Source organism: Microtus pennsylvanicus, chromosome 7 (genome assembly GCF_037038515.1).
Source record: "Microtus pennsylvanicus isolate mMicPen1 chromosome 7, mMicPen1.hap1, whole genome shotgun sequence".
Classification (NCBI taxonomy): domain Eukaryota; kingdom Metazoa; phylum Chordata; class Mammalia; order Rodentia; family Cricetidae; genus Microtus; species Microtus pennsylvanicus.
Genome location: NC_134585.1, coordinates 18,036,790 through 18,054,780, shown reverse-complemented (window position 1 = coordinate 18,054,780; position 17,991 = coordinate 18,036,790).

Genomic DNA, 17,991 nt, shown 5'->3' with positions numbered 1-17,991 from the left:
CTGCCTCTCCCACAGCATGTTGAGACTTTCTCCTGCTGAAGAAGCACAGACAAGTCCTTACAGAGAACACCGATCACACTGCCCCAGAGCACAGACAAGTCCTTACAGAGAACACCGATCACACTGCCCCAGAGCACAGACAAGTCCTTACAGAGAACACCGATCACACTGCCCCAGAGCACAGACAAGTCCTTACAGAGAACACCGATCACACTGCCCCAGAGCACAGACAAGTCCTTACAGAGAACACCGTCACACTGCCCCAGAGCGTCTAACACAAGGCGCAGAGACAAGTCCTTACAGAGAACACCGTCACACTGCCCCAGAGCGTCTAACACAAGGCGCAGCCTGGCACTGCCTCCCATACAACTGTCTCAAGAAAAAATTAATTTTCCTGAGTTTAATTAGTTTCTGATTGTTAAGGTTTGACACCCCTACTTTAAATAGGACCTCAGGCACCGTTACTAGGCACACACACACAGAAAGCATCAAAATCAAGGAGGGGTTAAATGAAACCAAAGTCCTAAATACAAAGCCATTAAATTACATGTCTTTATGTAAGGGAAGGCTAAAGGACGTCCGTGGGAAGTTAAAGCACAATTGATAAAAACTCAGAGACAGAAATTGGGGTTCAACCTGAAAAACAAAACAGCCAGCTCCTGCCTCCAGGAATCTCAGAATGAGACTGCGCCTGAGAGCTGTCTCCTCCCCTTTTAAAATCCTCTCTAGTTCTGGGATTAAGGGTGTACACCACTACCGCCTGGTTTCCACGGCAACTAGTGTGGCTACTGGGATTAAAGGTGTGTGTCACTGCTGCCTGGTCTGTAAGGCTGGCCAGTATGACTGTTTTACTTTTCTGATTCTTAAGCAAGCTTTATTTATTAAAATACAAATGAAATGCCACTACAGGAAGTACATAAAATACACACGCAAACACACCACTTTGAGACAGTTCTTGGCATAATCCCCACCTTCCAGGTGAGGAATCTGAGACCTAGAGATGTTAAATAATTTACCCAAAGGCCCCAGTTCACAAGGGCAGAATTGTTCACTGTAAACCAATATGAGAAGCAGACGTTCCGGGAATATTTGGGTAAATGTGTCCAGGAGATACCAGTTAAGCAGGGGGTGAAAAGGGAGCCTCAGAGGTGAACAAAAAGAGCCTGCAGAGAAGGGGAAGAGTCACTAGAGGTAGTACAACCAGACAGAGACCAAGTTTAAAAAAAAAAAAAAGGTCTGGACCAGGCAGACCCATGGCACCTATAATTCCAAAAGTTGGAGAGTGGGGAGTTGAAGGCTTCACCACCAAATGGCCAGACTGGACTACGTGGGACTGATAATAACCAGTACCTATGAGGCACATCTAGCCCACCACCAGTTTTTATACAGCTTACTTTTACAAATTAAAAATGACTTTTACTGGGCCAGATAGATGGCTCGGTGGGTAAAGCCATCAGCTGCGGGGTCTGAAAATTTGAACTCGATCCCCAGGACCCACATGGTGGAAGAGAACTGATTCCCAGTTCCTACAGGCTGTCCTCTGTCCTACACACACACACAGACACACACACACACACACACACACACACGCATGCATGCACATACACACAGACACGCACATAATAAATGTAATAATAATCATTTCTAAATTTTACTGTTTCAAATGATTGGGGCAGAAATTAAAACAAGAAGATTGATGTCGTGACCCCATAAACCATACGTGTCTCAGCATCCATAGCTGAGGTTCTGGTGAAACCATAGGCATCTCAGCATCCACAGATGAGGTTCTGGTGAGTTACAGTTGTTTTTTCCCCTCACCACTGCCCATGAGTATCTCCATACCTCCAAGACAGACCCAAGAGCTATGATGGACACACAGACCAAATCCCAAGAGTTGTTTTCCCATCCTTTACCAAAATCTTAGTCAAGAGTTGGGCTGAAGTAGCTTTCTCTCTCAAACATCAGACAGTGATGAATTTGTTTGACCAGCTCACAGAAGAACACGAAAACCAAACCAAAAGCAGCATGACGTCTCCACGGGTTCGTATCCTTTAATGCTGGGGTACAGAGTAGCGCTGAGTCTTATCAACTGCTGTTAGCTTGGATTGAAGTCAAGTTTTTCTAGAGAGAAGCTGAGTTCATTCCTCAAATATGGCCCCAAACCATACAGAGACCACCTGGATTAAACTCTCTCCCTGACCTTTGATGAATCACTTGGTAGACTCAGATCCCAGTGACCACAAGAATGTGTTTGTGGTTCCAATTCAGGGAAGCTTTTCACTTATGACTCCCACCCAGAGCCATGTTGAAATCATCAAGGTTTCTTTCTGAATTGCTCTGCATAGACCCTTTCTTCAGGGCACCCACACAGCAGGTTACAACCATCTGTAACTCCAGTACCAAGAGATCCAACACCCTCTTCTGGCCTCCACAGGCACCACGCACACATGTAGTGCACATTCATACATACAGGCAAAACATTCATATGCATAAAATAAAAAATTAACAAACTTCTTTAAAAATAAAAAATATTCTTGAAGCATTTAATAAAAAAAAAAAAGAAGAAATCCTTGGTGAAGACTGGGGTGAGTGGCTGAGTAAGCGCTTGCCAAGCATTCACAAGGCTCTGGGGTCAATCCCCAATGCTGCGATAAATACATATCATTTGGTAATGTATGAAAATTTCACAATAAATTGCTAGTGAAAGGCCATCAAGATGGCTCAGCCGAGAAAGGGCCGGACAACCTAAGTTTGCTCCCTGAGACCCACGTGGTAGGAAGGAATTGACTCACAAAAGCTGTCTTCTGACCTCCATCCGTACACATGCTATGATGTGCTTGAGTGGTTAAGAGCGCTTTTTAGCCTTGCAGAAGACCTGGGTTTGGTTTCCAGCATCCATATTTGATGGCTCACAAGCACCTACAACTCCAGTTCCAAAGGATCTGATTCCTGTTTCGGCCTCTAATAGTACATATGTGTGTGTGTGGTACACACACATGTACTCAGGCACACATATATTAAATAAGTAAACAAATAAGCCAGTAATAGTGGCGCACCCCTTTAATCTCAGCACTCGGGAGGCAGAGGCAGGCGGATCTCTGTGAGTTTGAGGCCAGCCTAGTCTACAAAGCAAGTTCCAAGACAGCCACAGAGCAGTTACACAGAGAAGCTCTGTCTTAAAATAAATAAATAAATAAAATTTTAAAAGAACATTTAAATGTAGAAACTGCACTGGGGACATAGCATAGAAGGCTTACCTAGCACACATCGCATCCTGGCTTCAATCCCAAGAATTACATAACCTAGGCACGATGATACATACTTCTAATTCCAGTACCAGAGAAGTACAGTCAGGAGGATCAGAAGTTCAAGGTCATCCTTTGCTTCATCCCAGTTCTAGGACAGTTTGGGATGCACAAGACCCTATATCAAGACGGGGGGGGGGGCAACAAAAGAATAAGGCAAGGCCCCCTACTAACATCCTACTGTTTTGCTCTATTAGAAATTAAAAGAATGTTAAACTTAGCGTTTTCAAGTCCTCTGTATTTTATTCTTCAATTACATTCTCCTTGCCCTCTGTGAGAGTCTGCTTCACAACAGAGAGAGAGAGAGAGAGAGAGAGAGAGAGAGAGAGAGAGAGAGAATGCAGACATTTGAACTACACATGAGGTTATTTTCAACTTTAAGGGGTTAGGAGTGAGGAACAATCTTTAGAGAGTAGGGGTGCTTCTTCAAATCCTGACAACCTGAATTTGATTCTGGATCCCACAAGGTGGCAGGAGTGAACCAAGCTCCATGTGCTGTAGAACACACAACTGCATACACACACAATAAATAGGATGGATGGATAGAGAGAAGGGAGAGAGGGAGAGAGAAAGAGGAAGAAAGGGGAGGAGGGAGGAAGAGAGAGGGAGAGATGGGGAGAGAGAAGGGAGAGAAAGATGAAGAGAGGAGGAGAGAGGGGGAGAGAAGGGGGTGACAAAGCAAAACGAGGCTTCTGATCTTTCCAGAATGGTTCAATGCCCCTCCTGTCTCACCTCTCCTGCTCAATTAATCCTCCTCTGAAGCAGCAGGAACTAAAGACACTTCTTTACAAGTAAATATGAATGACAAGAGAGATGGCCTACAAAATGGCAGAAGGGAGAGTCAGCATGACGTGGCTGAACACAGCTGAGAGGAAAGGCGTGTCCCATCTGTTCCTCTACTGTGAAACAGTCAAACGAGGCAAAACACTACCGTTTAATAAAGCTTAGAGACTGAGGAGTAGCTAGCCTTAAAACCGGACCTCCTCTGACGAGCCTGCACAGTTCCCGTTCACAGTGGCCTGGATCTCTGTTGCCCTGGAGAAACAAGTCCAAGGAAAAGTTTACATGCTGAAAGACAGAGAATCTGGACAGCAGCAAACCTGCCTTCTCTGTGAGTCTAGAAACATCCTCCAGCCCCACAGAGCTCTGAGACAATGTGGCCCCATGCTACACACTTGAGTGGAGAACGAGGAGCTTCCTGGGTCCCATGGAACTGTCCTGATAGAAGATACTGTGGAAGAAAGACATTTGCCTGACTGTGATGGGGCACACCTTTAATTCTAACACTCACGAGGCAAACAGCAAGCTGATCTCCATGAGTTCAAGGCCAATCTGGTCTCTATATTGAGTCTGATGTCCGTGTCATTAGGTAACATTTCATCCTTCGGGGGTCTTTGATGAAATTGAAGACTAAGAGCCGGGCGGTGGTGGCGCACACCTTTAATCCCAGCACTTGGGAGGCAGAGGCAGGTGGATCTCTGTGAATTCGAGGCCAGCCTGGTCTACAGAGCTAGTTCCAGGACAGGCTCCAAAGCCACAGAGAAACCCTGTCTCGAAAAACCAAAAAGAAAAAAAAAGAAATTGAAGACTAAATAGTTACAATTACAGTTTTCCTTAGTTATGATAGAAAGTAAATTGGCTACAACACTTTGGACTCATCAAGGTAAGATAGATAATGGAGTATTTTCTCTGATTTTGTCAAATGCAAATAACACTGGGAATTGTTAATGTAATGTTAATGAAATTCTTGCCTTATATATTTGCATATAGTTTTACTATGTCAGCTAAAACCTTCACTTTTTATTTAGACAAAAAGGGGGAAATGGTGTGTGATATTTTGATTGTGTTCTGACAAATAAAGCTTGCTTGGAGCCATTGGAAAGAACCAGTCACTAGCTGACCACAGAGGTTTGGAAGACTGTAGAGAAGAGACAGGAAGTAGTTAGGTGAGGCTGAGACAGGATCTCGGCCCTTCTGGATGGAGGAACAGAAGAAGTTAGAAGTCACTGGTGGCTGCTCCCCTGCTTCTCTGATCTTTCAGGTTTTTACCCCAATATCTGATTCCTGATTTTTATTGATAAAGATTAATTCAATTAATGCTTCAAGTTCCAGACCAACCAGGGATACCCAGTGAGGCCCGGCAGGAGGGTAGGGGCGCTATCAGACAATTATTGATTGTCTCCAAGGAATCCCATGTGAGAGGAAGGGAAAAGCAAAAGCTGCAATACCACCCAGAAGAGGAAATTGCCTCCCAGGAAGAGATTTCACATAGTTTTGACAACTTGTCAGACCAGCTCGTAGGGACCAAGACAGTGGCGGGTTAGTGACTACAACTGCTTAGTTATAGATTCCTCTTGCCCGCTACATAAACCTAAACTTCACATCAGGATAAAGACAGACTCAGGGGTCACTGGACCTCTTCTTGGTTTGTTCCTCTTCCCCATATGGTCACAGTGAATAAACCTTCCTCAGCTTTTCAATAGTGCTCATCTCTTTAATCTGTTTTGGACCGGTGGCCCGGCCCAGTCTATTATAGAAACTGCCAGAAGTCAGGCTTGACTCTAGAAACTCTGGAGTCATGGACTGTGAGAGACAGAAATGTTTTCTGTTCATGCAGCTACATGTTTGAGACAGCTTGACCCACAACAATCCAGACGCCAGTGAGGACTGGCATACTTATTTGATGGATTAGTCTTCGTTTCCCCCGACTCTAACAAATCTCATAATAGCTTAATCATACGTCAAGGGCATTTTCTCATGTTCATCATCCGAAGCTCAGACAAAGGACCTTTCACCAACTTGCACGGTCAGAGACTTGGCTGCAAGATGACGTCTTGCCTTCCCCAGAGAAGACTTTCAAGATAAACGGTACCTTCAAAATGAGACATAGAAAGAAATCAGCTATTCTGAATCAAATTAGGAACATAACGTACTCAAAGGTTGCTGGTAAGGGAGCCAAAAGGTGCCACCTCAGAGAACCGGTTAATAGTGACAGAGACAAAGAAGGGCCAAGGGGGTGGGGGTGGGGGGAGCGGATGGGCCTCGACCTCTCCACAATGTGCCGTGCTGCCACTAGATGGCAATAAAGTTGTATCATGCAATTATCGTTTGCCGGTTGACGTTTACTTTCAATGAATGTCAAAAAAAAAAAAACTAAGGAAATTCTTACTTAATTGCTTAGTTGACATAATTTTTAAATTACTATTTCTATTTGGGAATTAAAATTAAGTTTAATGTATTGATTTGTGGCCAAAAGTCATTTTTGAAAAAAGGTGAGTGTTAATGTGTTTTTTATTTATCTTAAACATTGACAGCCTAGAGTCAGTGGGATGGCTCAATGGGCGGGCACCTGCCGTGCAAGTCTGGGGACTTAAATTCAATCCCTGGAACCCACATAAGTGTGGGAGTCGAGAACAAACTTCACAAAGCTTTCCTCTGGCCACATAAGCACATGCACCATAAACACCCCCCTCTCTCTCTCTCTCTCTCTCTCTCTCTCTCACACACACACACACACACACACACAAAATAATAAGAATTTAATAGCTTTAAAAATATCTGAATCTCTGCACTTCATAAGCATTCACCAGCTATCCACAATCTTTAATTTGGGGTAATTTTAAACGGAATGAGGCACATTCATTGTCACGGACAGGTCAAATTAGGAGAGTGTGCCCGTGATTTCAGCTCGCTTTTCCTCTCTTCCAATTGTCCTGGCTATGAGGTCATCTAGTTTAATAATTAAGCACCGGTCCTCAGGACGAGGTTGGGTAGCTTTAAATCCTATTTCCACTTCGAGCTGTGTCTCCTTATCCGACTCAAAAGCCAATGCGTTTTTAAAATGAGCTCGTATGCGTGCAGAAGTACCGGGAGTGACACTTGTTACTTGGACATGCGGTTTAAATAGTGAATGTTTTTATTTGCAAACCCAAGGTACCGGGTACTATGGAAATCTGTAATGAAAACTGCAAGCATGCACCAATCAACAGAATCAAAGTCCACAGATAAAGAGGCAAACCGAGTCGATGTGAATTGGCCCTTACTGTTGACAAAGAGGACACCCTCTCCAAGAATAAAGTAGAACACAGGCCTTCCAAATCTGAAGTCGGTGAACTTTCACCCCATAACGGCAAATCGCTCTTATTTATTGACTGAGGAAAACTCCCCCAGGACAAGCAAGTGGCAATATCAGCGCAGCTGAAATCCTGAACCATTAGCACACACCGCCATCCATCTATTTTATTCTGGTTATTGCCACCCAACAACTCAACAACTCAACCTTCACCACCCTAGAGAAGGAATGACCACCAAATTCGGGGGGGGGGGGGGTATCTTTGAAGCTTAGGCTCAGGGCAGTAAGATTTTGAGGTTTTGAGGGAAAGTTCACAGCTTCCTCTAGTCCCAAACAACTCAAAATCATTTTGCTATTGGAGAAAAACAAGGGGATTTGAAAGAAAAGCACAAAGGGGCTGTGTTCACCATGGTCTACCAGTCACCAGTAAGCTCCCAAGAATGGACTCTGAGCTCAGGGAAAGGGATAATAAAACGCCGGAGTACGCATGGAACTTCTAGAACAGAATATTCAGCCCCACTGCAGGTGGGAGCCGAACGCTAAAGGACTCCTGAGTTCAGCAGCTACCAGAGCAGACGGATATCAGCGTGGTGTACGGCGGCAGATGGCTCCGGGAGAGCGCCACAGAAGTTCCCGGAGCCACGAAGTAGTATGGTGGCGGCACATGACTGCCAGAAATACAAGATGAGCCCGGGTCTCTCCCGGTGCAGCTGGTGAAGAAACGGTAGAATTTTCCCAGCAAGAGAAATATCGCATCGGAGGCTGAGAGAAAAGCCGCAGACAGGGGGAAAAAAGGCTGGGCCCTGGGAACAAGGGAGGGTGGGGCTGGGAATACCCTGGAAAGTGGGTGTATCCTCCAGGAAGTGGTTTCGGCTGTTTTCAGAAAGATCAACCAAACGAGACAGAAACAAACGAGTCATTTCTATGACCTGGAAGTTCAATGCAGTAGGGGCCCAGCTATGGCCTAGTTTGCTTTTCTGAGTTAAACCCCTTGACCAAAAGTAACTTGGGGAAGGAAAGGGTTTCTTTCAGCTTACACTTCCAGGTCACAGACCATTCCTGAGGGAACTCCAGGCAGGAGCTCAAGCAGGAACTGGAGCAGAAAACTTAGAGGAGCCCTGCTCACTGGCTTGCTCCCAGATGTGGTCAACGACCTTTATTATCAGACCCAGGCCCATCTGCCTAGGGATGGCACCACCCACAGTAGCCTGGGCCCTCCCACAGTCACACCCAAGGGCCAATCTGACTGAGTCTTCAAAGAGACACTCTCTTCCCAAGTGTGCAAGTTGACAATCAAGATTAACCATCACAAAGGGCTAATGCTGCCCTGCTCCAGGACCCCAAGACATCCAGGAGCCCAGCCTGCTGATGCTTTACTCCTCTGGTCCAGAATATTACACTGCACCCTTTAGAAAATTAAGATGGTTCAGTATTGTCACAGCCCCATTCCAGCCTGGGAAGAAGAAGAAGAAGAAGGAAGAACGCAAAGCCAAGGACCGGCAGGAGCCATTTTATACTGTGACCATAAATACAGACTTAAAACACTAAAGTTGTAGTCCCTTATGAAATCTTAACAGATTTTGATTTTGCAATCGTTGCAATACAGCAAAATTTTAATAACATCGTCAGCTACATTTAAATTTTTTCAGTATTAAAAAGAGTTCTGGCACATATATTTATTCTTTTTTATTTCCAAATTCCTATGTAATTTATTCCCCAACTTCTTTCTCCAGATGGTTAAAAAATGGATACAGAGGGCTGGGGTGTAGCTCGGTTGGTATAAGCTCGCCTATATGCATGCTGTCCCGGGTTGAAGCCTTGGCACTGAACTAACCAGGCACAGAGGTGCATACCTGCAATCCCAGCACTTGGGAGGTAGGGGCAGGAAGACCATCCTTAGTTGTATATCCAGTTCAAGGCCAGCCTGGACTACAGAAGACTGGGTCTCAAACAGTAAAACCAAGGATTAGAGAGATGGCTCAGAAGTTAAGAGCACTGGCTCCTCTTCCAGAGGTCCTGAATTCAATTCCCAGCCTCCACATGGTGGCTCACAGCCATCTATAATGGGATCCCATGCCCTCTTTTGATGTGCAGATGTACATGTAGACAGAGCACTCATATACATAAAATACATAAATAAATCTTTAAGAAAGAAAAAAAAGCAAGATTAAAACAAGCAGAAGAAAGGTAGTGGTGGTGGAAACAGATTCACAAGGGCAGCCCATTCATACGTAGGTTATGGTCTATGAGATAGCTTGAAGTAAATACCTGGTTTAAACAGCAACAACGATGATAGGTTTACAAACAAAAAATAGGGGCTGGAGAGATGGCTCAGTGGTTAAGAGCGCTGGCTGCTCTTCCATAGGACCAGGATTCAATTTCCAGCAACCTATATGGCAGCTCACAACCGTCTGCAACTCCAGGGGATCTGACACCCTCACAGCAGTGGACATAAAATGAATTTTTAACAAAAAAATCAGTCAGATTATCCCTTGTATTTGTTCCTTGTCTGTTGCTGTATGACCAACACAACACAATGAGGCATCCATGTTGGCTTATGGCTCCAGAGAATTAGAATCCATAATAGCATGGCAGAGGCAACCGGCAGGTATGAAGCTGGACTAGGATGCTGAGAGCTCACATCTTGAACCAGAACCACAAAGCAGAGAGAGAGAGACATGCTGGAAATAGTGTAAGGCCTTTGGAACCTCAAAGCCCTCTCCCAATGACACACTTCCTCCAGCAATGCCTAGACCTCCCCAAAGAGCCCTACCAACTGGGAACCAAGTGTTCAGATGCCAGAGCCCATGGAAGGGATCTCTCACTTAAACCAACACATCCCTCTGAAACATCTGACCTAGAAATAGACCAGAGAGACTAGGCTAGGAGTAGAGAGGGAGAAGCAAAGGCAATCCCACTGCTGAGCTGTGAGTCAGTGGCCAAGGTCACCAGCAGGCTGCAGACTCTCGGTAATTGACTCTGCCGCACTGCCCCGTTTCGGTGAAGTCAGCCAGTTGTCTGTTCTCGCCAGTGAAGGTGAAAGAAAGGGCAAGCGAAAGTCAAGGTCGGTGAAACGGTCCTCTGGCAAGCTGCCAGCTTCTCAGACATTAGCATGGAGGTGCTGCAGATGGAGGAGTGTGGGGGCTCTGAGGGGGCGAGCATCCCTGCCGACTGAATACAAGGAAGAAATATATCTCATGCGTGAGTTTAGAGTTGGTCTATTGGGGCAGCTAGCGCTTAACTATATAACACAGCAACAAAACACTTTGGTGTCTGCAGACTGTAATTACTCTCATGATGGTAGCATGGTAACATGTAGTTAAAGAGAACCAGTCAGTCAGGAACTCTGTTTGTACCTGATGTTTGCCCAAACCCTGGCATTGCCCGCACCATCTCGTAGGATAAGCTTTTCACATCTTGCCTTGTTTAAGGAAAATTGCATATCTTAAGTCCTTCAACTTAACCACAAGTAACCGCTCTTAGAAGTATAAAATAGAAAGAGGCAAGAGAGATGGCTCAGTGGGTCAGGGCACTGCCACCAAGCCTGGTGACCTGAGCTTGATCCTGTGTACCCACACAGTGGAGAGAAAGAACCGAATCCCACCAAATGGTCCTCTGACCCCCTCACGTGGCCCACATGTAACACCTGCCCCCTTCCACATGCGCACAAAGGAATCAAACTGGAAGGAAAATTTTAAGTCAAACATATAAAGAAAGGGGTATAAAATGTAGTTTTAAAGATTCGCTTCTTTTATTTTATTTTCTGTGTATGTGTGTTTGCCTCCACATCTGTATCTGGTGCTCACAGGAGGTGGAGGTGGTCCCCTGGAGCTAGATGGAGTTACAAGTCATTGTGAGCCATCGGATATGGCTGCTGGAAACCAAACTCAGGCAAGGACAGCAAGTGACCTTAACAGCTAAGCTATCATTCCAGTCCATAAAAAATAAAAAAAAGTTTCTAGGTGATGCTTTTGTCTCTGCCTCCCATCCCTTCTCATTATAGGAGAGCTAGGATCGCTACTGCATCCTGCTTTTTTTTTTTTTTACAGGCTTTCTCTGTGTAGCTCTGACTGTCCTGGAGCTCACAGAGATCCACCTGTCTCTGCCTCCCCAGTGCTGGGATCAAAGACACCACCATAGCATTTTTTTCATTTACAGTGTGTGACTTCCAGGAATCAAATTCACCAGGGAAATATTTCTCTTTCTCATTCGCTGCTATTTATTCCCGGCTGAAGATCTATAATAAAAGTCAGGTCAACAAAAGAAAGGCATACAAACTGTGATTCCATTTTCTAGGTCTAAAGAAATGAGGCCGCTTATGAATTTTAAAGTTCGACAAAGTGACTGGTGGTGGAGAGATATGATTGAGTAAACAGGTTTGTCAGGATCCCATGACAACCTTCAGAGTATTTGGCCACACTGGCTAATCTGAACCCTTCTTTCTATCCTCAGCCGTCGGTGATAAGAATGTCCCTCTTCTCTTCAGTACAGGGGGAGCACCTTTCATGTAAGGATTTCATGACCTGCTTCAGAGGAAGGCCGGAGAATTCGCTCACGGCTTGCCTGAGAGATGGGGAGAAGGTCGGAGTCCTTCCCACTTCTGGTTTTTCAAATGACACCATGCTGCATATGGCCTCCATCATCAAAACCATTATATCAACAGATAAGATCCAAGAGGCTTGCTCTGTACTGGGAGCAAAAAAAGACGAGGCTGGGGAGGTAGCTCTGTTGGCACAGTGTTTACCACGCAGGCTAGAGGAGCTCGGTTATGTTTCCAGCTTGCACGTAAAAAGCTGGGCATGCTTGCCTATAACTTTGGCACTAGGCTAGCTAGCTAGGGAGCCCGGGTTCCAGTGAGAGATTGTTCTCAAAAAGAAGGGGGCCAGCACTCGTGTGCACATGCACGCAGGTGCGTGCGCGCGCGCGCACACACACACACACACACACACACGGGGGGGCGGGCAGGGGGGCAAGATTAAAAGCTTAAATATGGGAGAGTAAGACAAACTCTAGAAAAAAGAAAGTGGTAGTCTTTATGACTTAATTTCTAAGTTCAAGGAACAAAGAGAATTGTAATGTGTTTAAGCAGATGCTTTTACAGCTAGATATTACTTTGTTTCCCTTTGGTTTTGTTTGTTTGTTCTGTTTAAGATTTATTTTACGTGTATGGGTGTTTTGCCTGTGAGTATGTCTGTGTATCACATGTGTGTCTGGTTCCCGGAGGAATCCAGAAGATGGTATTAGATGTCCTGGGACTGGAAATACAGATGGGTGTGAATCACCATGTAGATGCCTGGAATCGAACCCAGATCCTCTGGAAGAACAGCCAGTGTTGTTTCTTAACCCACTGAGCCATCTCTTCTTTCCAGTTTGCTTACTTTGAATTACAGCATTTCAATCCAGAGGCTCATCTTCTTTCCTAAAAATTAATCATGCCTATTTTGACTTGCATGTCACTTGGGAAAATCTTTAATAATTGCAGTATATTTCATGTGTACTCCTGAAATTAAAATCTTCAGCTCTTTTTAAAAATATTTATTTATTTTTCATTTATGTGCATGTGCGGGTGTATGAGTTTATACATGTCACACATGTGTGAGTATCCATGTAGTCCAGTGGACATGGAATTCCTTGAAACTGGAGTTACAGGGAACCTCATAATGTGGATGCTAAGAACCAAACCTAGGTCCTCTGCAAGAGTTGTGGGCACTCTTAACCACCGAGCCATCTCTCAGCCATTATCATCATCATGTGTGTTTGTTTATATGGTGTGTGTGTGTGTGTGTGTGTGTGTGTGTGTGTGTGTGTGTGTGTGTATACATACTTCAGAGATCAATTTACAGGAGTCAGGTTCTCTCTTTCCACTATGAAATCAGGGCATCAGACGGGCATCTCACTGGCACAATGTGTATTTCTTACCCAGCTGAAAGAAGAAATTATGTAGTCACTAACCTGTATGTTTTTTGTTTATTTCTCTTAGGGGTTTAGCTTGTTTGATTTTTGAGACTGGGTTTCCTGTAGTTTAAGCTAGCTGTGTAACTGAGGATGACCTTGAACTTTTGATCTTCCTGACTCTTCCTGATGGGTCCATAGGTGTGTGTCACCCTGTCTGTTTTACACAGCACTAAATTCAAGCCCAGGGTGGAGGTCTCTGCATGCTAGGCAAGCTCTTGTCAGCTAAACTGCACCCTAACCACAACTTGCTTGTTTCAAAGTTGCAAATTCTGTCATTTTATTTGCTCTCTGTTTCAGGCTAAAGTTTCTCTTCTACTCTCTGTGGACTTACTGCAGTTCTTTTTGTTTGTTTGTTTTTTGATAAAAGGTTTCTCTGTGTAGCCCAGGCTGTCCTGGAATTTGCTCTGTAGCCCAGGCTGGCCTCAAACTCAGAGATCTATCTACCTCTGCCTCCTAGGGTCTGGGATTAAAGACATGCACTACCCACGCCCCAGCTATAATTCTTGTAGCATCATAGAAAACGTATGTTTCATTTTTTATAAATTCAAATGGCAGAAATAACTAGCCATTTATCTTCTCTTTAATTTTATTTTTATTTCATGTGCACTGGTGTTTTGCCCACATGTATGTCTGTGCAAAGGTGTCAGATCCCCTGGAACTGTAATTACAGAGAGTTGTGAACTACAATGTAGGCGCTGGGAACCAAACCTGGGTCCTCTGGAAGAGCAGCCAATCCTCTTAACCACTAAGCCACCTCTCTAGCCTCTCATCTACTTAGTTTAATATTCAGTTATATATAAAATACAGCCCTTATATTTAGTGCTAATCATAACACAAATGCTACTTTTGCTAAATAATAGAGTCCTGAAGCATAAATGTACCCTCTATTAGAGCTGCCTTCCCAAAAACTAAAGCCAGAAATCAAAAAAATAAAAAGTTTAACATGGCACTAGAAATTGTATTTTAACCAATAAAAGAGCAGAGCCACTAACTTCTAGGGCATGACTTGATCTGGAAGCTGAATGTGGGTCAAGGTATGCTCTTGAAATGGAACTCCCAGTACAGTGTTTTTATATTGAAAAATATGATTGAACAACCTATAAAGGTTCTATTTTTCCTGCCCATACAACACGTTTTTTTGCTTTGTTTTGTTTTGTGGCAAGGTCTCCTGCATCTCAGTGTCTTAGTCGGTGTTCTATTGCTGTGAAGAGACACCATAACCAGGGCAACTCTTATAAAAGAGCATTTAATTGGGACTGGCTTACAGTCTCAGAGTTTTAGTCCACTGTCATCATGGCAGGGAGCACAACAGCACGGAGGCAGAAATGACGCTGGAGAGGAAGCTTGGCGCTCCAGCTCCATCCTGATCTGCTCGCTGACACTATTCCTCAAAGCCCAGCCCCAGTGACACACATCCTCCAACAAGGCCACACTCCTAATCCTTTCAAATAATGCCACTCTCTGGTAACCAAGCATTTAAATCTATGAGCCTATGAGGGCCATTCTCATTCAAACTTACTAGATAGCCATAAGTGACCTTGAACTTCTAATCCTCCTGCCATCACCTCCCTAGTTCTGGAATTACTGTCCTCCACTATGCTCAGGTTGAATGCAGTGTTGCAAACGTATCCCAAGATTCCATGCACCATAAACTTGCACCCTACCCATCTAAAAACAGAAATTCTAACCTTCTTAAGGTCTATGAAACCCTAGCAACTGACCTGCTCGTTGAGTTCTGTCCTCAGAACTACTCAACTATTTGGTTAGACCAGAGTTGTTTATTATTATTATTACTTTTATCATTATCATCATCACCATCATTATCATTACTTATTGTCATAGTTCGGTTTCTATTGTTGCAATGAGACAGGATGACCGAAAAAACAAGTTGGAAAGGAAAGGGTTTATTTGGCTTATACTTCTGTTCATCACTGAAGGAAGTCAAGACAGGAACTCAAATAGATCAGGAACCTGGAGGTAGGAGCTGATGCAGAGACCATGAAGGAATGCTGTTTACTGGCTTGCTCTCTATGGCTTGCTCAACATGCTCTCTTATAGAACCTAGGGTCACTAGCGCGGCCCCACCCACAATGGACTGGGCCCTCCTATATTGCGAATTTAAAGAATGCACTAGAGCTGGATCTTATACCGTTCCATATATTCTCAATGGAGATTCCCTCCTTTCAAATGATTCTAGCTTGTGTCAAGTTGATATAATACTAGCCAGGACACTTACTAATCTTTAAAAGCATTAGAAAAAGCCAGGGGGTTGGTAGCACACGCCTTTAATCCCAGCACTTGAGAGGCAGAGGCCTATATGAATAAGTTCCAGGTCAGGCTCCAAAGCTACCTGACCCTCAACCCCAGTGGCAAATGGCTTGAGCTGTTTCATGTAGGACGAAGGTTAGCCATGATGCTTTCCAACTAGTATGCAAGGTCTAAGGTCACTAATGTTTAGTTGGAGCCTCAGGCTTGCCCCTGCATGGGTTCAGGAAGCTGTCTTTCTCTCCAAATCCCACCTGCTTGGAAAGTCTCAGAAGAAAGAAAAGGCACCAAAAAGCCAAGTTCTGAATTTGTGCCAAACGCCCAAGTCATCACCTAAACACTCAACTTTTGACCATACTTGGACACAAACCCATCCTGTGGCAGGCACATCACCTCTTGCCTACAACCTATAAAACTTTCCTGCCCTGGCCTGGGCCTGCAACTTCTCTGGCCTTGATCACCGGTGAGTTGCTTTGCTCAATATACCTGCTGTTATACTTTTTCAATTCGACTTGATCTAGCCTACTGCATCAGTGTAGAAACTTATTATTGGGTGGGGAGTGGGGGAGGGGGTGGAGAACAGAAAACCTATTAATTTGTTGTTGTTGTTGTTTTGGTTTTGGTTTGGTTTTTTCGAAACAGGGTTTCACTGGAGTAGCCCTGACTGTCCTGGAACTCACTCTAGAGACTATTGCTTTTATCTAAGTTGTTCTATTTACCAACAAAGACTCCTTGGGAGTCAGATGTTGGGGTGAAAACCTGCTAGCTCGGAGAACCTGAGAAGCAACCAGCTGACCTTCCTTTTTGGCCAGAGAGCCAGCAAGAGAATATCTCTCCAGCTATCCCAAACCAAAAAGGCCCAAGAATCTCTAAGTCCCTCCCTACCACTTCCTGTGCCACCACCACAAATCGATTTGTCTTCCTAGGTACCCCCTACTCTCTATGGCTAATCCTTCTCAACTAGTTGCTAGCTTCATTTGATCCAAGGTTAATTTTATTAACACTGTCTCGGAGTTTCATAGTGCCATCAAATACCATGAAAGAGTAGACCAGGCTGACCTCGAACTCACAGAAATCCACCTGCCTCTTCCTCCCAAGTGCTGGGTTTAAAGGCCTGTGCCACCACCACCCAGCAAAAACCTATTAATTAATCAATCGTGTTCTTTGATAATATGGTTGACTGACCTATGAGGTCTGTAGGGGAAAAAAGTCAGACCTTCACATACCCAGTCACCCCAGGAATGTCAAGAATGGATCATAAATAGGTGGGGTGAAGAAGTCATCCCAAGAATGGTGAGGATGGATCACATACTGGGGACAAATAGCTGAGATACCTATTAACATATCAAAGTGGACACTGGTGCCAGGTTCTACCAGCATCTCTTAGTCCCCACTTGTTACCGGGCCATCCTGCTGGTGTACCCAGGCCCCCAGCCCTAAACCTCTGCAGCCTAGGGACTGGGCTGTGCTTTCCCATCCCCAGCTTCTCTGGACCCTATATTTCAGTCATTTGGGCTACACCAGTCTCCTGGTCCAGGCTGCCCTACTTTTTCTTTTGTTATTTTTATTGATTTTTTTTGAGCTATACATTTTTTTCTGCTCTCTTCCCTTTCTCTCCCCTCCCAGGCTGCCTTTCTTGGTCGATGGTTTCTCTCTTGCTCTTCCTGCCCCCCCCACTCCGTGTCCTCACATGGCCCAGCTCAGTCTGTTCATGTTCACGCTGGACTTTTCCCAGATGCCTCTAGCTGTATTCTCCCTTATATTATTTATAATAAACCTTCACCATACCTAGGAGCATCATGTCCTCCTTTTATTTCTTCTTCAGAAATCACTCCTGGAACGGTAAGGATGAATCTCTCACAAATGAGATCATCCCAGGAATGGTGAGGGTGAATCACATATAGATGAGGTTACCCCAGGAATGGTGAGGTTGGGTCTCACATGGATGAGGTTACCCCAGGAACGGTAAGGATGCATCACACATAGATGATGTCACCCCAGGAATGGTGAGGATGGATCACACAGAGATGAACTCCCCCCAGGAAGGGTGAGGATGGGTCCTACCTAGAAGCAGCTTAGGGCATTTGCTGAAAACCCCTGTCAGTGAGATCAGAGAAAACGGAAAAGGTTAAATACAGAAAAGGCTTTCAAAGGTCACCTCCCTCCTTGCATGGAAGAGGAAGCCAAGGTCCCAGAAGGCTGAGTATCTCTCACGGAGAGCATTTACAGAGAAACACACAGCCAAGACTGCAGGCGCCTTCTGCAGTAACAGAAATGGGAAGAGAGAAAAGAAAAAAAAAAAAACCCACCACTGAGTGAGTCAGGCTAGTGGGGACACAGTCTCCCTTCCCCCTCCCCGGGCGCGGTGGCAGGCAGCCAACTGGAGCTTGCTGC